This window comes from Mercenaria mercenaria, chromosome 12 (genome assembly GCF_021730395.1).
Source record: "Mercenaria mercenaria strain notata chromosome 12, MADL_Memer_1, whole genome shotgun sequence".
NCBI classification, from domain to species: Eukaryota; Metazoa; Mollusca; class Bivalvia; order Venerida; family Veneridae; genus Mercenaria; species Mercenaria mercenaria.
The window spans coordinates 56777152-56803747 of record NC_069372.1 but is presented as its reverse complement, the minus strand read 5'-3'; the positions used below and the strand labels follow the sequence as shown (position 1 = coordinate 56803747).

At 34.5% G+C, this 26596-nt stretch overlaps 1 long non-coding RNA gene across 1 annotated transcript; it reads right to left on the bottom strand.

Annotated features, from left to right (window-relative positions):
- Positions 1-14700: 14700 nt before the first annotated feature.
- LOC128547402 (uncharacterized) lies at positions 14701-26429 on the bottom strand. The gene is made up of 2 exons (XR_008366505.1): positions 16601-26429; positions 14701-16252 (listed from the first exon to the last, which is right to left on the bottom strand). It is a non-coding gene; the product is annotated as an uncharacterized LOC128547402 (long non-coding RNA).
- Positions 26430-26596: the final 167 nt, after the last annotated feature.

Genomic DNA, 26596 nt, shown 5'->3' with positions numbered 1-26596 from the left:
TTTAATTCTGTGTTAAAAAGATATGCTAGTATTATTTCAAATATAAAAGAAAGAGAAATCAAAAATTAAATAATCTAAAAACAAAAATAACGTTAGCAGTAAATTGTTAAAACACAAAAGTTCATTGCTATCACTCCCTCCCATTTATCCACATTAGATATTTACCGTTTTTTATTGTTTTGTTTTAAACAGACTGAGCGGGCATGTTTCGGGGTGGGGTGGGGGTCCGGGTTCGAAACTTTGCGACCGATCTTTCATATTTTATACTCCAGTTCATTCATTTCTACAACTTACTGTAACTCCGGGTATCATCTCCATCAGGAAGGTCTAATACGTATCAGTTGTTCCAGTCTCCATACATATCACCCGGTTTTGTTTAAAGCTAAATCATATGATTTATCATTTGAGCAACATTTTATGATATTTTTGTCAGTTTTCTTGTATTTGAGGAACAAAGACCTATTATTACATAGAGTTATGCCTCTTCTGGAAATGTTTACTTTGATACTTTTTATGAAATTTTGAAATTGCCTCCCTTTAATATGAAAAAATGTAAAAAGTTGACTATTTATTTTTTAGCTTTTGATATAATTTATAGTTTTATATTCAAATTTGAATACTTCAATAACCTTAATCAAATGGAAGGTATGAAAACAGCGCATAGCTTCGAAGTTCGTCTATTTTCTTGGTTGCGCAACCGAGATAGGCAAAAGGAGTATAATGATGTTGAGCGCAAATAACCAATCTGCGCTATTTACCATACGCGCAGCGCATATAACAAATATTTGTACGTTGGTTATATGCGCAACGATTTACCAATCGTTGCGCAGGATAAATTTAACCTGCGCGATTTACAAAATGCGCAGCGCAAATAACAAATGTAACTTTATATATCTGAAATTTGCATTTCGTGTTTGATAAATCATGCAGTTGGTCAATTTATCAATAAATATTGATGTCAATGCTGAATATCTTGGTACTTAAATTATGTGTCATGAATTTGTTTCTACATCAGTAAATTCACGGCAGTCAGTCACCAGGTTTCCATACCTTCGATCTTATACACGATGCAATAAAACCCAAACATGCGTGAAGGTGTGATTTCCTCCAGCTTGCACAGGTCGTCCTCTGGTATGTTTTAGGCTATTTTTATAATTTTCTACTTCACCCGAGCACACACTTAGCAAAATATCGTTTTTATTATATTGAAATTTCTTGAAATTTCACAATAATATTCTTTTTACCAACGGGAGCATATCTCTCAACATGTCTAAGATAAAAGATGAAATAAAAAGTAACAGAATTAAAAGAAGAAAAAAAATCCTGATGAAGGCGTAAGCGCCGAAACGTTGATAAAACGTTTATAAAAGATAAATGAGCCGTGCCATGAGAAAACCAACATAGTGGGTTTGCGACCAGCATGGATCCAGACCAGCCTGCGCATCCGCGCAGTCTGGTCAGGATCCATGCTGTTCGCTAACAGTTTCTCTAATTCCAATAGGTTTTAAAAGCGAACAGCATGGATCCTGACCAGACTGCGCGGATGCGCAGGCTGGTCTGGATCCATGCTGGTCGCAAACCAACTATGTTGGTTTTCTCATGGCACGGCTCAAATATTCACGTGTTGTTGTTGAATTTTACCATCGTACTGAATTAAAAGAAAATTCTTACAGATCTTATCTATATTATTATTATTATTTTATAGTACAAAATCGATTGAATAAAGAGTAGACCTAATTTTCCATCAAAACGTAAACGAAATTTTATATTTTGTAGCTGCACAAGATATGTGTCGTGCCCTGCGCTAAATGAAAATCTGGAAATTACTCTGATAACTTAATATCTTTTATAAATCATATTAACTTCTACTTAATTTATGATAACAGACTAAAACTATAGTTTTTTTACAAATCTAAATAGATATATAATGTTACACCTGTAACTTGCGTGGGAGTGGTCGTCTGCGCTAATAGCAAAGTTTGAAATACACTGTATTTCAAATATATTTCATTCATAAAATATACTATTTATGTAACTTTCAAATGAATACTGTAAAAAAATGATTAGAAAAAGAGTGTTTTATGTCATAACGAGAACGAAATATTACACTTTTTATCTGCGCAAGATGTTTGTCTCCGCTAATAATAAATCTGGAAATTACTCTGATAACTTGAGTATCTTTTATAAATCATATCAGCTTTTACTTTGATTTACAATTACAGACTAAAACTATAATTTTTCAAAATGAATCTATAATCTTACACCTGTAACTTGCTTGGGAGGTCGGTCCTGCACTAATAGCAAAGTTTGAAATTACACTGTATTTCAAATATATTTCATTCATAAAACATACTATTTATGTAACTTTCAAATAAATACTGTAAAAAAGGAATAGACAAAAGACTGATTTTTGTCATAACGAGATAGAAAATATTACATTTTTATCTGCGCAAGATGTGTGTTTGCGCTAATAATAAATCTGGAAATTACTCTGTTAACTTGAATATCTTTTATAATCATATAACTTTTACTTAGATTATGATAACAGACTAAAACTATAGCTTTTTTTTACAAATCTAAATGGATCTATAATGTTACACCTGTAACTTGCTTGGGAGGTCGGTCCTGTGCTAATAGCAAAGTTTGAAATTACACTGTATTTTAAAATATATTTCATTCATAAAACATACTACATGTATTTATGCAACTTTCAAAATGAATACTGTAAAAAATGAATAGAAAAAAGAGTGATTTCTGTCATAACGAGAACGAAATAATTTAATTTTTTATCTGCACAAGAGTGTGTCTGCGCTAATAATAAATCTGGAAATTACTCTGATAACTTGAATATCTTTTATAAATCATATTAACTTTACTTTGATTTACGATTACAGACTAAAACTGTAGTTTTTTTACAAATCTAAATGGATCTATAATGTTACAGCTGTAACTTGAGTGGGAGGTCGGTCCTGCGCTAATAGCAAAGTTTGAAATTACACTGTATTTCAAATATATTTCATTCATAAAACACACTATTTATGAAACTTTCAAATGAGTACTGTAAAAATGAATAGAAAAAGAGTGATTTCTGTCATAACGAGGACAAAATTTTACATTTGTTATCTGCGCAGATGTATGTCTATGCATGTTTATGCACGACGGGCGGTTATACGTCGGCGTGATAATATCATGAGAGCGAATCCCGAGTGTTTTTTTTGTACGACGTATGAACACCCCGAGTGTATAAAGAGTGTTTAAAACATGGTTTTGCTATAATTTAATTTCGATTCCAATACCAGTATGCCCTTAATCTAAAACAGTAGATAAATATACACGCGCTTTTCTTTGTCGCAACAAAATCTTTGACGTCAACGCACGTTAACGTGACGTCATTCTATCGTGAGAGTTATATATTTGAAGTTTCGGCATCATTTCAGGATTTGCTATTAGCGCAGGACAGATATCCCGCGCCGATTACAGATGTATCAGATATTCATTTTGGCAAAAGCTAGACTTTCAGCCCGTAAAACAATGATAAAATTTACATGGTTTATAAAAGGTATTCTAGTACACAGAGTAATTTTCAGATTTTTTTATTAGAGCAGGACACACATTTTGCGCAGCTGCAAAATGTAAATTTTGGTGCAAGTTTTGATGGAATTTACTCGTTATTCTATCTATTTTGCATTATAAAAGCATGAAAAAAAAATAATATCAATTAGAATTGTAAAAAATGACATATATTTGGTATATTGTTGACATTTCAGGAATTGCGATTAGTGCAGGACCGTCATCCCGCCGAATTATGTAGAAGTAACTTTATATTCTAGCTACAATTTTAGTCTGTAATTGTAATAACAAAATTAAAGTTGACATAGCGTAATGAAAATTATCGGAGTAATGTTAAAACTTTCTATTAGCGCAGGACATACGTCTTGCACAGAAACGACGGAAACCACTCTTGTTTCTATCTATTTCTACTACATTTTTAAAAGGTACATAAATGATATGTTTTATAAATTGAATAATTTAAATTCAGGATTTGCTATTAGCGCAGAACTGACATCCCGCGCAGGTTACAGAATTAAAATTACATTTGGTCTTTGCAAAAGCTACAACTTCAGTCTGTTAACATAAAACAAAGTTAAATTTAGCATGGTTTATGAAAGATATTCAAGTAATCAGGATCATTTCCAGAATTTTTATTAGCGCAGGGCCGACATCCCGCGCAAGATACAGATGTAACAAAATATTCATTTGGCAAAAGCTACAATTACAGCCTGTAATCACAAAACAATAATAAAGTTAGCATGGTGATGATAAATATCCAAGTTATCAGGATTATTTCCAGATTTTTTATTAGCGCAGGGCAAACACATCTTGCGCAGATAACAAATGTAATATTTCGTTCTCGTTATGACGGAAATCACGCTTCTTTCTATTCTTTTCTACTCCGAAAACATTTTTTATGAAGTTATATAAATAGTATCTTTAGAATTGAAATATGTTTGAAATATCGCGTCAGTTCAGAATTTACTATTAGCGCAGGAACAACATCCCGCGCAGGCTACGGATGAAACATTATATCAGATTTTCAAAAGCTACATTTTTAGACTGTAATCGAAAAACGAAGTAAAAGTTGAAATGGTTTATAAGAGATATTCAAGTTATTGGAGTTATTTTCACAGTTCTATTAAAGCAGGACACACATCTTGCGCACCTACAAAATGTAAAATTTCGTTCACATTTTGACGAAACTTATTAGTTATTCTATCTGTCTCACTATAAAACATTAAAAAATGATTATAAGTATAAAAGATCTGTTAGAATCGTCTTTTAAGTCTGCTTATTTTGTTTTTAATTTTTAATCTTGGCCATGTCAAGAGATATGCTCACGTTGGTAAAAAAGAATTGCGCTTTTTAATATGATGAAAAAAAGCGATATGGTGAATTGTGGTAAGTGTGGCAATTCAGTCTTTTATGTAAGTCTCCTTTATGTTCTATATCCGGTATAAAATGACTGCGTGTGATCGAATGAAGTAAAAATACTTTAGTTATAAAAAGAATAGAGAGGACGATGTGGCTATCCGAAGGAAATCACACCTTCACGCATGTTTGAGTTTTATTGCATATTGTATCATACTGCAGATATTGAAACTGGTGACCGACTCCCATGAATTTACTGATGTTGAAATAAATTTATGACACATTTTTAAAACCAAGATTTGCAATATCAGTCTGTAATTGTTAAACAATGTAAAAGTTAGCATGGTTTTATGGCAGTTATTCATATTATCAAGAGTAATTTCCAGATTTTCTATTAGCGCAGGACACATCTTGTGCAGCAACAAAAATTCGTTCACGTTCTAGCGAAAATTACTCTTTTGTACTACAAAACATTAAAAAATAACAATACGATCTGTAAGAAATGATCAATATATATTTGAAATATCGGTGTCATTTCAGGATTTGATATTAGCGCTGGATCAACATCCCGCACAGGCTACGGCGTTTAAAAGTTAAAAAAAATAATAAAAAAGAAATAAAAAAACTTGTGTTATTAAATATTCTTTGGGTATTTTGTATCATTTTAAAGTTTTTTAACACCTATGACAAATGACTCTTAATACCGTCGTCAACAGAAATGTTTAGTCCATAAACTACCAGGGACGTGAGCATCTCATTGAAATTACCGCATAAATACGCTCATTTACTTTAAAAAAATGTTCTTTAACAATTAAGCACAGTCAATTCACACCTTTCCGCGCCTGATCACCGTCAGTTTTAAAACTTAAACAGTTTTATGTAGGCCTACAAGTCTAACCCTCTAATGATATTCAATTTTATCGGGAGATATCATCCATATGTTAAAAGCGCAGACTCATTTACCAAACGCGCAAGACAGTTACCCTGCGCATATAAGAAATATATAAGGTTGCCCGATTTACAAATCGTTGCGCAGACAACAAATTGGTTATTTGCGCTGCGCGATTTACCAAATGCGCAGATTGGCTATATGCGCGTAACAATAATAATTTCATAAACTTACATATCTAGTTAATTTTCGCAAAATGTGTACTTATCAATGCAAATCTTTGACAACTTTAATATAAGAGTGTTTATATTCATATGTTCCCTAAGGCAAGATATTTTTATTGAATTAATACTTAATATGCTAAAACGCTATCTTGGTCAGGCAACCAAATTTTATAAATACTTCCAGTGCACGGTATAGACCCCTTCGCCGTACTACACAACCTAGTGTCACATCGTTAGGTGTGAAATAACGACGTACCATTAACTAGCTTGTCCAGTTCTGTTGAAAGTAGATTTATCCTGTAAACTGCTATCTCGTGTCTGTCCGGTACACAAAATGACACATCGATTGCCGAACGTATTACTTCTTTGACTGAGTGTGATTCAAATATCTTGTTATTTTAGGTCTTTGCTTATGTCAAGTGCAATACTTCATCAAACATACGTATCATCAATATTAAATACTTTGCTTCTACTTTTGTAATAATGAAATAAAATACACATAAATTTGCCTTGATTAAGATGACGGTATCACCATTCGTAATTATCTTAGCATTCCGTCCGTAAGTTTCCGGTGGTTTCCGTACAATCGGAATCGGCTATTTCCGTGGTTTGGGGGTGGGCCGAGCCGGGCGGGTAGGGCCGGGCGGGGCCGGGTGGGGCCGGGTTTTATTAATAAACGATAATACAATGTACAAATATTTATTAACCCAACGATTCCTACGATAAACCCACTTTGACTAATTAAGTTCAAGCCGCATTAGGACCAAACTTTTTTTCTTTACTGTACATTTCTTTTTTCTAGTAAATTAAACTGTTTTTCAAGACTTATAAATTTATTGATTTATTGTACAAAAGCGGATTTTTTTTTTCATTTGATAGCTTGGTGAAATAATTTATAACATATGCTCTATAGAGCTTTTCTGCGACCCTATATAAAGAACAATTAAAACCAATTATACCTTACCCCCAGCAGTTTGCTGGTACCCATTTACAGCTGGGTCGACTGAGGCAATCGTGATAAAGTGCCTTGCCCAAGGACACACCGCAATGGGAGTAGCCAGGATTCGAACCAGGGGCCTTCATCTCCGTAGGGAAGCGTCTTAGCTCTCTCGGCCAATGCGTCCACAGGGCTAGACATTTTTAAAAATACCGAGTTACACGCGGTAAAAGTTCTTTATTTTGCCTTTACTCTTTAAATTACATATTGTGGAAGAAATGTAGGTAGGTTTTACTTCTGCCCCATGGTTATTTTTGAATGTAGAGAGCAAAATTTAATTAAAACAGTTTCGCAGGACTCGACCATAATATTTAGTGTTGGAGCTAAATTTCTGTCTGATTAATTACTTTTGGTTGAGACTCCATAGAAAAAATGTTCTGGACAGTTTTATTTTGTGTTTTATAACTGTTAACCAATACTCTGAGGTTTCTTTTAGATTGGTATGATGAATTCTCTGTGAACGTTTTGTCCAAGGGTTATCACTTTGAAATTTGTTTCTGTTTGAGCTTGAGGAAATATTATAAATGATACAAGATTTAAAAAAAAATGACACGATAAAAGTTGTTTAAAAATTGCAACACAGTGCGAAACAATGTTAACTTTAAGACTGTATAAGTTAATGCAATTCTTTAAACATTACTATTCACACAGAGCTACCTCTTTCAGAGGTATACGGTAAATCGTTAGATGTCGCAACTTCCGAGCTAGTACACGGGTGGTAAACGCGCAATCCAATTCCCGCCGGGAATACGCTTGAAATGGGTTGCGCAACGTCCGGTGCTGGTGTTGCGCGTAAAAAAGGACGAAATTGAGGTATATGAAGTTATGATTTTGCTTAGTATGAGACAAGAATAAATTTTCTTGAAAAAAGCAAAATGCTATTCGACACAAATATGATAATACATCATATGTGTAAAATATCTGGTTTGTGATTTACGATTCGGCTCTATTATCACAAAAACTCAGGCGACACGAAGCGTGAAAAAAGTATGAAATCAACAAAAATGAAAGTTTCTGACCTCATATGCCTAATCTGAGGACATCTGATGCTTTATATGATAACTCAACTGATATAAATTAACGAATATCAAAATTATTTGCTTCAAATCCTGCTTACGGGGACATAATTGACAAAAGAATAATCGGGAATGGGGTTGCGCACCGGGAATGGACCCTGTAAACATGAAGTCATTGGGCCAACGACGGAAAACCGTCAAAGGATAATCGTTGTTGGGCCACTGTTGGCCCAACAATGATTAATAAGTATTGTAAATACAGCTGTTGGGCCAACGTTGAACCAACTTTAAATTTCAGTCACAGATATCTCTGCATTGGCCCTATATTGATTTTCAGAGAAAGACTTACACAGAGAAAACATCGTTGGCCCAACGTTGGCCCAACGTTGGTCCATTAGAAAAAATAATATAATAATTGTATATTTTACAGGTCACTGTTTTATCACAAGCCCCCACAGGTAAACACGGGTTGTGTAGGTGTAACATGCAATATTTAATTAATTATTATATACACTTTTCTGCACCAGTTCGTAATCAGTTAAATTTGGGCTAATTAAACTAAAAACTTATCTGCAGCCGTAATGATATTTTGAACTATTTCAAATCTACTACCTTGAAAAAATTGTGAAAAAAGTATTGAAAAAAAAATTCTTACTAACTCTATAACAAATATCTAATTTTATACAATCATAAAATGTTTACAATAAATCTGTTGAATATTCCAGAACATGAACTCTCGTTAACCCGAGTTATGTAAGAAATCCCAGAAAATGTGGTTAATTTTACTCTCTAGGCCAGATTTCTATAGACATGTGAAGTAAAGGAAACTATTATACATGTGATAGGTCTAGATTTAACAAAAACCCGGTCTTCCAGCTATAAACTGTAAGTAGAAGTTTATTTTTTTTAAAATATTTTTTGATAAAGTTGTGGAATCTTATACAGAATTTCTTTTTATATCCTGTATGCATGTTATATCCATATGACTTGAACATCTGTTAAATACTTATATCTAAAGCTGGCGGATGGCACTTGTGTTGAGTATTAAATTCTGTAAATAAAATAACTCATTTTCTTGTTAATTCTAACATATTTTTGTCGGTTAAATACAGACAAAAATTAATTTCATACATTTTACGCAAGTTTATGTCCAGAGGTTTATGTGCATTTCTTTAGTTATTGTTATCAATTTGACGTAGATGGTTTAATCAACATTATGATTTTTGTTTTTTACAGGGTGCTGTTCAAGGGAGTAATAATGGAGTGCCTAGCACTGTGGTGCAAAGGAAAAAATAAAAATATAAAAAGCTGCAAGTCAGTGAGAAAATAAAACAAATAAACAGAACGTGGATATATAATGAGTTAATATACAGACAGTAATTCACTTCAGTAGTATTTAATTAGTGACTGAAATAAGAAAAATATTTAGATTTATAAAAGACTGGAATCAGTATTTTACATGTTATAGTGATGAAATATTCTGTTATATTTCTTCAGGAAAATTGCAAACAAACTTTAAATAAATGTTAGATTTCTTTTTGTTAAATGTTAACAAAATCACAACTATTTGAAAATAAAACAAGTATTAGACAATGCTAGTTTTAGTCTTTTTTTCAATTTCGTTATCGTTGGGATAGCGTTGGCATCCATCTTTGGCCAACAAAGAAACAGAGTTATAGACGAACCGTGATAGACGAAAAAATGCTGTTGGCCCAATGGAGGGCCAACGATGAGTGTAGGATATCAGTTGTTGGCCCAATGGAGGGCCAATGATGAGTTTAGGATACCAGTCGTTGGGCCAACGGTGTACCAACCGTTGGGCCAACGTTGCGCCAATAAGCAAAATGGCGATGGGTCAACGATGATAGACGAAAGAATGCTGTTGGCCCAATGGAGGGCCAACGATGAGTGTAGGATATCAGTTGTTGGCCCAATTGAGGGCCAACGATGAGTGTAGGATACCAGTCGTTGGGCCAACGGTGTACCAACCGTTGGGCCAACGTTGCGCCAATTAGCAAAATGGCGTTGGGCCAACGTCGGAAATCTTCGTTGGGCCAACGAAGAGTCTGCCGTTGGCCCAACGTTGGGCCAACGCATGTCTGTTATATGGGGAGTTGCTCGTATACATCATAATGTATATAATGTATACGCGCAACTCCATTCCCGGGGCGCAACCCCATTCCCGATTATTTTTTGCCAATCTTTCCCCCAAAAGCAACATTTCATTCAAGTGTATGTAATATTCATGACTGTTTTACACGTGCTTGATCATTACAAGTGTCACATTTCCAGAGAGAAGGCACAAGAGTTAGAAAATTTGCATTTTTCATGATTCCATATTTTTTTTTTTGACAGTTCGAGCCAGCAGAGTTTTCGCGATAACAGAGCTGATTCTTAAATTAATAAGTTGGTATTTCACACATATGATCTTTATTCATTTTTGTGTCGAATAGCATTTTGATTTTTTTCGAAAGCACTCGTAAATGTGTCATTAAAAAAAACAAAAACCCACCTACCTCGATTTTGTATATATTGATGCGCAACACCAGCACCGGAAGTCGCGCAACCCATTTTTATAGCGTATTCCCACTGGGAATTGGATTGCGCGTTTACCACCCGTGTAGTACATGTCACGAGAAAAACCCATAAACAAAGGTGAGTGTCATCAGTTATTTTCCATTTTTACAAGCATTGTATCAAATATAAAAAATCGGCCTACTAATTGACTTAATCAATTCTACGCCGTATTAAAGCAACATTTATCATGAATAATATCCGTTAAAACAGAAAATTATTCGTGCTATGCTACATGAAAATCAGTAAATTATGACGTGCTTATACCTTTATTAATAATTTAACACATTTTAGTACCCATTTGGCACAGATATCGTTTGACCTAGATTTCATTAACTTTAAAGATAAATATTCTAACCGGATTTCAAGTAGACCAGCTGGGTGAGAAAATGTAGCATCTTCAGTGTTATATTTTTTGTCCTTTTGGATCATAGAGAAAATTCATTTTTACTAAATACAATAGAATTTCGCTTAACCGTGGTGCCGGGAGACTTTACGGGTACTGCACATTTCATTACCTCTCATGAATAGACTCCAAACTGATTCTACCGCAAAGATCCTTGTTATTTCGATATACATCATTAAAATCACGAAACAGAAAACTAAACAGTAAAATCTTACAAAAATATCATAATCTTTTAGATTCTTTCATGATGTAATAAACATAATGAATTGAAATTCATTTAAAGTATTTATACCAAAAGTAACTCATTCGTATACTCAAAGGATGTAATTCTATAGTGTCTATAAAATGATTTCTGGGCTGTATTTTTGACATTGAAAAAGATAATGTTCGTCGTCTTCTATCATAGCGCCACGCTCGTATTCAGGAATTGCTGTACATGTCATTCTCCGGGCTACAAAAAATTTCTAATGCCTGTTTGATGTACTGATAATGATCGTTCGCCGCTTGTAAGAAATATGAAACAATGGGAAGGTTGTATACATACATTTTTAAGTTTTCTATGAGGCTGATTCTCTAGTATGTTTAGTGTTCAGGCTATTCGTTTTGAAAGTTCTGTCGCTGAAAAGACAACTGACTAGAGCATATTTCGGATCATATGTAATATTTCTCAACCAGTACTGACATAAGCAGTTTTTAATATGAATGAAAAAAGTGAGATAAGTTCAATGGCAATAAATGATGTTTCCGTACTGGCTCTCACAAATTACAATATGCGTAGAAACTTTGTTGCCTAAAGCATTGCATGTTTGATTAAAGAGATCAGTAAGTTGACTAACAATTGAATTTCATGGTAAAAAAAACCTAACTAATTTTGGAATATAAGGTGCCATTTAGATAGTTTAACATATGTTTAGAAATATTTAGTAAGCTGACGGTCCGTGTTTATAGAGGCATAATATGTTCTAATATCTAGCTTCATGGATATATACATATTCGGACTGAGAACGATTATAAAGTAGACAAAGAGCTACCACAACGTTATTTTTTTTTAACACCGTTTTTTCAACAGTATTTCAGTTACGTAACGGCGGGCAGTTAACCTAACCAGTGTTCCTGGATTCTGTACCAGTACAAACCTATTCTCCGCAAGTAACTGCCAACAGTTCCCCACATGAATCAGAGGTAGAGGACGAATGATTTCAGACACAATGTCTGTTATCAAATTAATCGTCACGGAGAACATACATCTCGCCCGGGGATCGAACTCACGACACAGCGATCCATAGATCTGCGCTCTCCCTACTGAACTAATACCACATTTTAAAAGGTTCATTTAACATTTTATGATTTATTTCTTCTGGTCCGGATGCTTTTTTTACTATAAAAAAAATCTAAAACGTCTGCCATATTTGTTCCTAAATGATAAAATTTTCAAGAATTTTTGGTAATTTTTTAATAAAAAATCAGAATGTTCCGTATTTGTGTCATGAACGTGTGAAATAGACAGAACGAATTCATTAAGAACATTTGCTTTATCGATATCGGACAATAAATAGCTATATTTTACATTTTTGGGTTGGTGCACTTTCGTTATTCGAACAGTTATCCTTAATAAGCAATTTTACTGTTTGCCTGTATTTACGCAGCTTAAAGTCATTCAATGAAAGTTCTAGACTGTAACCAGAAAAAAAACTCTTTTCCATATTTTTCCTTCATATTATTTGCGAACAGCCAATATGATGTTTTGTTAGCATGTTCTGTGAAAATGTCTATCTCTCTGATGCGAATATTTGCGAATTTCTGAATTAAACCACGGTTTGTCTTTCGGTCTAATAAATGTCACACACATAAGAATACACTATTTCTAGAGAAATCACAAGATTTATTGTACTTCGACATTTTCTTCTATGCAATGCATGGCATTGTCAGTGTTTTGAATGAATTAATTTACTAGTTCCAAACTCCATAATGATGCTAAAGACAAGGATTTATAAAGGTTCATTAAGTGAGAATGAACCTTGCCATGATGCTACAGAGTGGACTAGTATTTCCATGGGAGAAGATGTGAACCACAGCTCAGACTGAACAAAGTTGGGGAGAGCTAAAAGCCACTGGCACCAGAGCATCAAGCTGTGCTTTGAATTTTGTCAAAATAAGTTTCAAACCAAAATAACCCCAAAACAAACTCAAAAGCGCAGTCTTATTCATATCATCCAGTTCATACTTTCTCTATTTTACAGGGAAAGGGGCCTCCGTGGCCGAGTGGTTAAGGTCGCTGACTTCAAATCACTTGCCCCTCATCGATATGGGTTCGAGCCTCATTCGGGGCGTTGAATTCTTCATGTAAGGAAGCCATCCAGCTGGCTTACGGAAGGTCGGTGGTTCTACCCAGGTGCCCGCTCGTGATGAAATAATGCACGGAGGGGCACCTGGGGTCTTCCTCCACCATTAAAGCTGGAAAGTCGCCATATGACCTATCATGTGTCGGTGCGACGTTAAATCCAACAAATAAAAAAATTACAGGGAAAATATGAATGGGGCATATCGTATAAGACTGCGATTTTGAGTTTCTTTTGTGTTTATCTTTGTTTATAATTTATTTTGACAAAATTCAAAGCACAACTTGGTGCTCTGGTGCCAGTGCTAAAAGCAACAAAAATTATCTGAATGGAAATGAAATGAAAATGGCATCGACCTTTGTCCTCGAAACAACAGTGGCCATCCACTGGCTACAGGCAGTAATCCCATGTTTGACAGTCCTAGGAAAGTCGAAACGTTTGGCATTTATTGATCAGGAACTCTTTTCAGTCACTTTGGTCTTAGCAAACCAAAAATTGTCATTTACTGACCATAGACAATAATGTTATAGGTCCTTTGATGGCCATAGGTGAATTCTCTGATTTTGATTAGAACCCATTTCAAGTCTCAAGGTTACTATAATCTTGACCTTAGACCTACTTACACCTAAAGTAGAACGCAATAGGGGTCATATTCTAAAATGAGCAGTGTTTTTCAGTTATTGCTCAGAAGCCATTCACAAGACACTGTGACCTACAGACCCATATGATATCCACAGGCAATCAAACTATGAAGTTTGACCATTGTTGACCAGTATTTGGAAACACTATTCAGTCTCAATGTCACTGTAACCTTTTAATTTTGACTCAGTTTTTGTTACCAGATCTTGTCACATAATACAGTCAACATTAACAGACATCCTGCACAATTTCTGTTTATTTTGTGTTTTAAGGTATTTTGTTGGGAGTTCGAATCAAAGTCCAGGCACAGGAAATTTCTGAGGAATTCTTTTAGTGTCTCCCACCTAACCAAGAGGCCAGTACTGGCTTTTTTCAAGGAAAGAAGTCGAAGCGTGTATTGGTGCTACACACAAGGTGTATTAAAGACCCAGACTGTCTACTCGCAAAGAACAAGGCTAAGTTAGCTGGACAGGCCTGTATCAAATGTATTTTCCTCTCTCTCTGTTTTTTAAGGGGCTCTCTCTCACTCTGTCCCTCTAGTCAGATCGCTGTGCTTGTACTAGCAGAAGATGACTTTGGCACCCCAAGCGGATGCCTTTGTATGTAAAAACACCTTTGTATAGGGAGCTGTATAAATCTGGTATAAAATAAAATTCATGAATATTTAAATCCATTGCAACAAACAACAGCTTGTAAGAGATATTTTATTTTTTGAAGAGATATTATCACAATTTACATGATAACTTTTACAAAATACAAAGAGTTAGAAACCATTCAGACTTACTGAATATTTAAATAAATTTGAACCTTATCAAATCAAATTCATTGTACAGTACAAAACTCCTTGAGATACTATCAATATCAAGAATTAAAATGCAAATGCAAAATAAAATCAATGCAAATAAATTCAGCATAAGTGTCAACAGCATATTTACTGTTTCATCCAGTGACACCTAATCTGTAGAAGCATTTCTCAAGAATTGTGGCTTTATTTTGCAAGAATCAGACATGAGTTATATATAACCTTAACCCTTACCCTGCCAAATTTCTATAATGAACTTGTCCATCTTTCAATTTTGACAGTACCATTACTTGTTTAAAAGGAGTGATTACTAAAAGATAATGTTTTTTGGGTCCAAAATGACAGAAATACATATCAAAATTGTTTTCTGCTAATATATTCAAAACTAATTGAAATATTTTGAAAATTTAAAAAGTTCCTATTATCACCTTTGGAGTGCTGTACAATGATACAATACAAACAGTACAATACAACACTGGAAAACTCTCTCTTCAGAAAAGGTGGATTTAACAGTAATTCCACAACTTGAGGCATAACAATTTTGACACTGTCAAATATTCTTTACAAAATCTTAACATGTTAAAGGGAATTCCTATAGTTTTTAATGCGCATCTTTCTGCGCAGCCGACACTTTCTATGGAAAACTGAACTAAAGTCAACATTTGTTGAAACATGTTACAGACAATCTTAAATATGAGGAATCTTGAATGAAATAACATTTTTGATAAGTTATATCAGTAATCAAATGTTGATACTGGTTTATGTTGTATTGACAAGTATCATGCCTGACAGGTATCTTGCTATTTTTGTGGTTGTGTTTTCACATCGCATTTTAGTATAAAGACAGTGTTTTTCATATAATGTAAGATAATTGACTTAGTACTGATAAGACAATATCACCTTTCAGATTATTTAGTATGCAATTATAGAAAGAATTAAGAATTTTTAAAACTTTTTTAAAACTTTTAGCAGACACATGTAATCAATTTGGGCAGGTTCGCGCCATTTCCGTCCGAACAAGTGTTTGTATTCTAGCGGTCTTAACATAAACAAGAGCACCGCCTTGCGGGTGCTGACGCTCATCTGATTTTTTTTAGTGTAATAGAAATATTGTCCTACCCATGATTTTCTAAGTCTAAAAAGGGCCATCATTCTTGCAAAAAGCAGGATAGAGTTATGTTTCTTGATGTACAGTGTCCACTTATGATGGTGAAAAACTGTTGCAAGTTTTAAAGCAATAGCTTTGATAGTTTATGAGAAAAGTTGACTTAAACATAATACTCAACCAAGAAAATGATTTTCTAAGTCCAAAGGGGCAATAATTATTGCAAAAAGCAGGATGGAGTTATGTTGCTTGCTGTACAGGGTCAGCTTATGATGGTGAACAAGTGTTGCAAGTTTCAAAGCAATATCTTTGATAGTTTAAGAGAAAAAGTTGACCTAAACATAAAACTTAACCAAGAAATCTGATATTTTCTAAGTCCAAAGGGGCCATAAATCTTGCAAAAAGCAGGACGGAGTTTATGTTTCTTGCTGTACAGGGTCAACTTATGATGGTGAACAAGTGTTGCAAGTTTTAAAGCAATAGCTTTGATAGTTTAGGATTAAAGCTGACCTAAACATAAAACTTAACCAAGAAAACTGATTTTCTAAGTCCAAAAGGGGCAATAAATCTTGCAAAAAGCAAGATGGAGTTATGTTTCTTGATGTACAGGGTCAGCTTATGATGGTGAACAAGTATTCCAAGTTTCAAAGCAATAGCTTTGATAGTTTAGGAGAAAAGTTGACCTAAACATAAAACTTAACCAAGAAATCTGATATTTTCTAAGTCCAAAAGGGGCCATAAATCTTGCAAAAAGCAAGATGGAGTTATGTTTCTTGCTATACAGGGTCAGCTTATAATGGTGAACAAGTATTCCAAGTTTCAAAGCAATAGCTTTGATAGTTTAGGAGAAAAGCTGACCTAAACATAAAACTTAACCAGGCAACGCCGACGCAGACGCCGACGCCGACGCCGACAACCGCTCAAGTGATGACAATAACTCATCATTTTTTTTCAAAAAATCAGATGAGCTAAAAATAGCCTGGTGACCCATACATTTTTAGCCCTTTTTATGCTCACAATACAATTATCTATACACAAGAAAAAAAGGAAAAAATTCTATGAAAGAGTTTTTTCAAAATTTAAAAAAATATTCTTCACTATGGGTATTTTTCATTGAAAAAAGTTCACAAAAGTGAATATGAAACAACATTTTTTTTCATTTGTACCCATCTTTGTAAGGATAGAGTATTACAGATATGACTATGATATCAAGTAAATATATGATAAAATCTGTAATAAGAAAAAAACCGTATTGTGCTGCCTGGATGTATATTTTGGTTGGTATTTATAAAAAAGCAGAAAATTATGAAAATGTTCAAAAATCGCTGGCAGTTTCAGCAACAGTGGGTGTGTTCAAAGCAATTTTTCACAAAAACAAGCCTGGTGACATATTATTTTTATTTGTTCATTGTTTTCAGCACACATTTTCCTATCATATATATGAATTAAAAAAAATTCTATGAAAGGAAAAAAAATATCGGAATTCTCTTTAATGAAGACAACCATAATTCTGTGTATTAACTGAAGGTAAAGAAACATATGCAAAAATCACATTGTTTTAAAAGCTTACAATTCTGTTAGCAATATATAATGTAATGAAAAAAACAAAAAAAACAATAACAATGAAAATGATCAATAAATCAACAAGAGGGCCATGATGGCCCTATATCGCTCACCTGAGTACCATTGCTCTTAATAATAAGATCAAGTTTTGACATAGATCACATAGGCATACACTTTAAATATAATCAGGATAAATATTTTCTTGCAACAGTCCCTTTTGACCTATAGGTCACATACTAGCCATAGCCAATCTCCATACCAAGATTGAGGATTCTTGGCTCAAATGCTGCATTTTTGTACTAGCATGACTATTCCTTACCCTGAAAGACTTAAATAACATTTAAAACCAATCTCATTAGATGCTGCTGAGGTATATTAATTTCCATAAAATAAAGGGAGGTAATTTGTCATAAATTCAGTCAAAAGTTATCAATACTGATTGTCTGAGTCCATTTGATGGCATAAATGACATTTCAAATCCGTATCTTCATTGGTTACTGAGATACACCCATTTTAATTTGAAACAAAGGGAGGTAATTTGACATAAATCAGTCCATAGTTATCTACCCTGATTGTCTCAGTCCAACTAATGACAATAATGAAATTTCAAATAAGTCGTATAAATACTTACTGTGATAAATCCATTTTTATTAAAATCAGGGGAGGTAATCATGCATTGGTATATGCATGTAGAAGATACAGAGTACAAGCCTTTACAACAATATATTAGAAATGTAAGTAAAAGTAGAAATTTCTTACCATGGAAGACATAAATAATGTTTCAAACAAATCTCATTAGAAGCTGGTAGGTATATTCATTTACATAAAAGATAAAGGGAGGTAATTTGTCATAAATTCAGTCAATATGTATCTTCACTGATTGTTAAAGTCCATCTGATGGCATAAATGAAATTTCAGATCAGTATCTTCATTAGTTACGGAGATATATCCATTTTAATTTGAAATAAATGGAGGTAATTTAACATAAAATCAGTCCATAGTTATCTACCCCGATTGTCTGAGTCCAATTAATGATATAATGAAATTTCAAATGAGTCCTATAAGTACTTACTGATACAAACTCATTTTGATTGAAATCAGGGGAGGTAATCAGATATAAAATAACTTCAGAACCTTTGACTGGATCTGACAGATTCATCATGGAATCCAAAATTTATTGTTGTTGAAGATATTTTGCAAGTTTGTATCATATCAAACCATAAATGAAGTCTCTATATGACTGCACAAGCCAAAAATAGCAAATTTCGGCTCTTTAAGTTTTATTTTATCTGGGTTTTACAGCCCACCAACACAGTATAGGTTATATGGCGCCAAACAGGACTACAAATTTTGGTTTCACATCTCATTTAAATCGAAATAAAAACATGAGGTATGGAATCAAAATTTGCATACCTGCTGGAATCACAGAGTTACAGCAAAACCAAGTGTTAAGACATTATTAGTCGCCTCTTACGATCATGCAAGGGTAAGGCAGTGGTTCCAATTCTTTTCATACACAGATCGTCCCAGAACCACATGGGGCTGGCCCTTTAAGGGGCCATAACTCTGGAACCCATGATAGGATCTGGCCAGTTTTCAAAAGGAACCGAGATATTATGCCAATACAAGTTTTGTGCAAGTGTGATTAAAGTTGATTGCAAAATGTTGTCTCTATCGTGTTCACAAGCCAAATATAGCAAATTTTGGCCCTTTAAGGGGCCATAACTCTGGAACCTATGATGGGATCTGGCCAGTTTTCGAAAGGAACCGAGATATTATGCCCGTACAAGCTGAGTGCAAGTTTGATTAAAATCAAATACAAAATGTGGTCTCTATCGTGTTCACAAGGAAATTGTGGACGGACGGAAGACGGACGAAGGGTGATCACAAAAGCTCACCCTGTCAGTATGTGACAGGTGAGCTAATAAATCAATTAAAGAAAGGAGCACGCATCCTGACTTTGTTTTGTTTACATTGATAAATTGTTGTAGAAAACATTGCCATTCAGCAAGTTCTAAACAGTGTGTATTTATGTCATGCAGTCTGTAAAATATGAAAAAATCAGTGTTTTATCAAGTTGTTAGGTATCGGCCGCTTGATTCTTTGGTGCAAATCAGCGTGTTCCAAACTAACACTAGATGCAGGAAATCAAGTGAACCTTGAGAGAATTGTAAATCATTTTAACTGTACAATATCTACATGTCAAATTTACAGTTAAGTTTATCCTCCAAACACTTGAAACCACTCCAGATCTCCTGCAAATCATACATTAATATCCAAGTTACAACATTAAGTGGAGGAAAACCACAATGTTACAGAGATGTATGATATGAAATTATCTTAAACAATATAAATGAAACCTGGGTCAGGTATAACATTATTATAATTCAAGTTCAAATGCACTTGAGAAGTGTTTGCAACAAAAATGGTATGATCTGAATTGATCTGCACTTTATGACCCATCCACACAGCACTGGTAACACAACACCAAACAGGACTAAAAATTTTGGCTTCAAACCTCATTTACATCTAAATATAAATATGAGGAGTGAAATAAAAACTTTTATACCTGCTGGAATCAAAGAGATACAGCAAAACCAAGTGGTCAGACCTTATAGGTCTCCTTGTGCATCAATCAAGCGTAAGAAATTAATATTTTCAAAATTTCAAACAATAGTAAGATTAAGCATATACTCCAAAACACCTTCAAAATATGGAAATTCTCTGATCTGTGTAAATGTTTTGGTTCCAGACTGTTTCATTTATTATCAGCTGACCTAAATATACCCCGTAAACAAAGAAATCCATCGTAATAGAAATTTTCCTAAATAAAGGACCAGCCTGGTTGAGAGGGGTTCACAAAATCCAGAAGATGTACAAGAACTACATTATCACTAAGTACTATTAACACCCTCAGACACCCCTCTGATACAGGAAAAATAAAATGTTGTGATCCTAAACTTTGTCTTTCATGTTTTATCTTGACCAGTGTTGTACACTATGCACATCCCCATGATGAGATTCAATGAATGAATATTTGCCTAGTTTTATCATTATCCCGGTTAAGAAGATACCGAACGTACATATTATCTTACACCTGGACTGAGTGACCTGTGTTATGTGCTCTGCATGTCATTTTGATGAGACAGACTACTGATGCTAGTTTTATGAAAATATATCAAGCAGTTTAGACAATACAGAGTGGATATGGATATGAAGTTAAGCTATTTGACACCAAACTTAGACCTATAGACCTGGGTTGTGCTCTTTGCACATCATCTTGATGAGGTAAAGAATTGACGCTAGTTTAATGAAAATCTTCCCAAAGGTTTAGAAGATGAAGATAAGGAACAGACACAAATTACCGGCAGACAGACAGACGGACATGCATGACTCCAATATGAGCCACCATACACTTTTTGTCTAGGGGCATAATAAATGTTTCAGTTTCCAAAACTGAAAATGGAAAAGCTAACAAAATTTAGATTTATACATTCACAAAACACTTTTATGTTATCTTATTTTGGAGTAAAAACCATGTACATTTTAATGTAGTAAGATACTTACTGAACTTAAAGAGGGGTAAATAAATTTTTTCAGTTATATCTTTTTTATCAGTCTAGACTAAGTGTCAAGTCTAGATCTTAACCTCTGTATTACAATCAACTGTTTGTGGACAAACATGTATAACACAGGTGCTCCTTTGATACATCAAAGCATGCAAGCTTCTTAACCCTTCTTAAAGGTACAGAACATCTATTTCATAGAACACTTGCAAATAATATAACAGTATAACTATATGCATGCATAAAAATAACCTCTTAGACTATATATTTTTAACCATATTATAATATTTATAATACTGTAACGATAGCACAAGAATATAAGTGAAAATAACAATAAAGGTCCATCGCTGATAGAACTGATAATTATACATTATATGCAAACACTACAGTCTCACCTATTGGATGTATGTACACATCAAGTGTATAATATACTGACTAAAGTCTTAACCTAGATTTGATAGCGTTCAGTCAATGCAAATGTACATTCAGCGAGTGAGAATTACTACCATCCTACATTATACTGTAAAACAATTAATTTTGTGGGCATGAAATTTCGTAGCATTTGCTTAAATGATTATATCATAATAAATAAATTCATCAATATCAAAATTTACATATTAAATGAATCGGCTGTTGCTCTGTTTACTGGGACAGACTCATAAAAAAATCCATGACAAGATGCTTTGAAAGCAAAGTGTATTCTAATAATCATACAACATTTATATTTTCCAAGCATCAAAATTAATTAGAAAATTCTAGGAAGAACTTGATAAAGAAGTTTTGTTTACACCACATACAATTATGTGAAATTTAAAATGCTCGTCAAGCTAATCATACATTTTAGAATACATACAGTCACTTCTTCTGATATTAAACTTCAAACAAGAGGACTATGATGGTCCTGAATCGCTCACCTCTTCCCACATGACCCAGTTTTGAGTATGAAGTCGGTTTTTCTATTATTTGACATAGTGACCTAGTTTTTGAGCTCATGTGACCCAGTTTTGAACTTGACCTAGATATTATCAAGATAAAAATTCTGACCAATTTTCAAGAAGATCCATTGAAAAATATGGTTTCTAGAGAGGTCAAAAGGTTTTTCTATTATTTGACCTATTCACCTAGTTTTCGAAGGTACGTGACCCTGTTTTGAATTTTACGTGATATCATCAAGGTGAACATTCTCACTAATTTTCATGAAGATCTGATGAAAAATATGGCCTCTAGAGAGGTCACAAGGTTTTTCTATTTTTATACCTACTGGCCTAGTTTTTGACCGCACGTGACCCAGTTTCGAAACTGACCTACATATCATCAAGGTGAACATTCAGATCAATTTTCATGAAGATCCATTGAAAAATATGGCCTCTACAGAGGTCAAAAGATTTTTCTAATTTTAGACCTACTGACCTAGTTTTTGACCGCAGTTGACCCAGTTTCAAAGTTGACCTAGTTATCATCAAGGTGAACATTCAGACCAACTTTCATACAGATCCCATGAAAAGTATGGCCTCTAGAGAGGTCACAAGGTTTTTTTATTATCTGACCTACTGACCTAGTTTTTTAAGGCACGTGACCCAGTTTCAAATTTGACCTAGATATCATCAAGGTGAACATTCTGACCAATTTTTATGGAGATCCATTCACAAGTATGGCCTCTAGAGAGGTCACAAGGTTTTTCTATTTTTAGACCTACTGACCTAGTTTTTGACCGCACATGACCTTGTTTCGAACCTGACCTAGATATCATCAAGATGAACATTCAGACCAACTTTCATACAGATCCCATGAAAAATATGGCCTTTAGAGAGGTCACAAGGTTTTTCTATTATTTGACCTACTGACCTAATTTTTGACGGCACGTGACCCACTTTCGAAACTGACCTAGATATCATCAAGATGAACATTCAGACCAACCTTCATACAGATCCCATGAAAAATATGGCCTCTAGAGAGGTCACAAGGTTTTTCTATCATTTGACCTACTGACCTAGTTTTTGAGGGCACTTGACCCACTTTCGAACTTGACCTAGATATCATCAAGGTGAACATTCTGACCAATTTTCATGAAGATCTCATGAAATATATGGCCTCTAGAGAGGTCCCAAGGTTTTTCTATTTTTAGACCTACTGACCTAGTTTTTGAAGGCACGTGACCCAGTTTTGAACTAGACCTAGATATCATCAAGATGAACATTCAGACCAACTTTCATACAGATCCCATGAAAAATATGGCCTTTAGAGAGGTCACAAGGTTTTTCTATTATTTGACCTACTGACCTAGTTTTTGACGGCACCTGACCCAGTTTAGAACTTGACCTAGATATCATCAAGATGAACGTTCTGACCAATTTTCATGAAGATCTTGTGAAATATATGGCCTCTAGCGAGGTCACAAGGTTTTTCTATTTTTAGACCTACTGACCTAGTTTTTGACTGCATGTGACCCAGTTTCGAACTTGACCTAGATATCATCAAGGTGAACATTCTGACAAATTTTCATGAAGATCTTGTGAAATATATGGCCTCTAGAGAGGTCACAAGGTTTTTCTATTTTTAGACCTACTGACCTAGTTTTTGAAGGCACTTGACCCAGTTTCGAACTTGACCTAGATATCATCAAGATGAACATTCTGACTAACTTTCGTAAAGATCCCATGAAAAATGTGACCTCTAGAGTGGTCACAAGCAAAAGTTTACGGACGGACGCACGGACGCACGCACGCACAGACACACGGACGGACGACGGACACCGCGCGATCACAAAAGCTCACCTTGTCACTTTGTGACAGGTGAGCTAAAAATACCTTTTGGGGGATGACTTACACTGAGGATATTTGTTTCAACTAATGACCAAACTCAATTTATTGATACATGTTTGAATCTCAATAACAGTCCTTATAAAACATAACAAAAATATGGTATAATGTACTTTTACAGTTCTTGTTTATCTTAATGTAGAAGTGCTTCAAATTACAGGATATTACTCAATTAGTATTCTAGATATGTGGTCTTACTCAACAATGTTAGGTACTAAAGAAAGCAGAGTGCAGAAAAGGACCATAATCCAAATAAAAGATTATTTATGGTACTTTCTCCTAAAGCCGGTCTTAACATACATGTAACTATGTACAAAGTCTCAAAGCCATAATTCAATGAAAACAAGAATATTAAGCAGTGCAAATGGTGATAGTCAAGTTTCAAACACATACTGATGAATTTTGTTTTCAGTTAGACAATCAGAAGGTAAAGGGACATCTATTATTCTGAGTATGTTGGTATGTAACAACAGATTCTGAAGCACTCAAATAACTCACTCAACTTAATGAATTATGTCAAGGTTAATCCTCAATATGAAATTATAAAGCTAAAAAACAACAAAACAAGAGGACCATGATGGTCCTGAATCGCTCACCTCTTTCCACATGATCCAGTTTTGAGTATGACGTCGTTTTTTCTATTATTTGACATAGTGACCTAGTTTTTGAGCTCATGTGACCCAGTTTTGAACTTGACCAAGATATTATCAAGATAAAAATTCTGACCAATTTTCATGAAGATCCTAGAGAGGTCACAAGGTTTTTCTATTATTTGACCTATTGACCTAGTTTTTTAAGGCAAGTGACCCAGTTTCAAACTTGACCTAGATATCATCAAGGTGAACAATTTGACCAATTTTCATGAAGATCCATTCAAGGGTATGGCCTCTAGAGAGGTCACAAGGTTTTTCTATTTCAAGACCTACTGACCTAGTTTTTGATCGCAGTTGACCCAGTTTCAAACTTGACCTAGATATCATCAAGATAAACATTCAGACCAACTTTCATACAGATCCCATGAAAAATATGGCCTCTAGAGAGGTCACAACGTTTTTTCACTATTTGACCTACTGACCTACTTTTTAATGGCACGTGACCCACTTTCGAACTTGACCTAGATATCATCAAGATGAACATTCTGACCAATTTTTATGGAGATCCATTCACAAGTATGGCCACTAGAGAGGTCACAAGGTTTTTCTATTTTTAGACCTACTGACCTAGTTTTTGACCGCACATGACCCTGTTTCGAACTTGACCTAGATATCACCAAGATGAACATTCAGACCAACTTTCATGAAGATCCATTGAAAAATATGGCCTTTAGAGAGGTCACAAGGTTTTTCTATTATTTGACCTACTGACCTAGTTTTTGAAGGCACGTGACCCACTTTCAAACTTGACCTAGGTATCATCAAGATGAACATTCAGACCAATTTTCATACAGATCCCATGGAAAATATGGCCTCTAGAGAGGTCACAAAGTTTTTCTATTATTTGACCCACTGACCTAGTTTTTGAGGGCACGTGACCCACTTTCGAACTTGACTTAGATATCATCAAGATGAACATTCTGACCAATTTTCATGAAGATTTCATGAAATATATGGCCTCTAGAGAGGTCACAAGGTTTTTCTATTTTTAGATCTACTGACCTAGTTTTTGACCGCACGTGACCCAGTTTCGATCTTGACCTAGATATCATCAAGATGAACATTCAGACCAACTTTCATACAGATCCCATGAAAAATATGGCCTTTAGAGAAGACACAAGGTTTTTCTATTATTTGACCTACTGACCTAGTTTTTGATGGCACGTGACCCAGTTTCGAACTTGACCTAGATATCATCAAGGTGAACTTCTGACCAATTTTCATGAAGATCTTGTGAAATATATGGCCTCTAGAAAGGTCACAAGGTTTTTCTATTTTTAGACCTACTGACCTAGTTTTTGACCGCTAGTGACCCAATTTCGAACCTGACCTAGATATCATCAAGGTGAACATTCTGACCAATTTTCATGAAGATCTTGTGTAATATATGGCCTCTAGAGAGGTCACAAGGTTTTTCTATTTTTAGACCTCCTGACCTAGTTTTTGACGGCACATGACCCAGTTTCGAACTTGACCTAGATATAATCAAGGTGAACATTCTGACCAATTTTCATGAAGATTTTGTGAAATATATGGCCTCTAGAGAGGTCACAAGGTTTTTCTATTTTTAGACCTACTGACCTAGTTTTTGACAGCACGTGACCCAGTTTCGATCTTGGCCTAGATATTATCAAGGTGACCATTTTGACCAATTTTCATGAAGATCCATTGAAAATTATGGCCTCTAGAGAGGCATAATACATACATAAAGAAATGAATACAAGTGCATCTCTTCTGCCATAAAATACAATTTCAGAAGCAGGGCTTGAGCTAGGGAGCGACTTGAGCGAAATAGTCGCTTTGTAACTCCCCACTTCGCTCTAATCTAACATCAAAGCGAAATTCAAGTCGCCCGATTTTTTTTATCCACACTCCTCCAGTTATCCGCTATCGGCCTGTTGACACGACTGGAATACACGATAGCATTATTTAAGCTCCGCCTACTTCAGATTACCGAGAAGTGCGAAGGCGACACTTGTTTTGTAAACTGAGTATTGATAAACAAAGCAGTAGGGATTTATATTACATAAGCTTACACATTCTTTTTTGACCATAAGAAAGTATCTTACCGTGTTTGG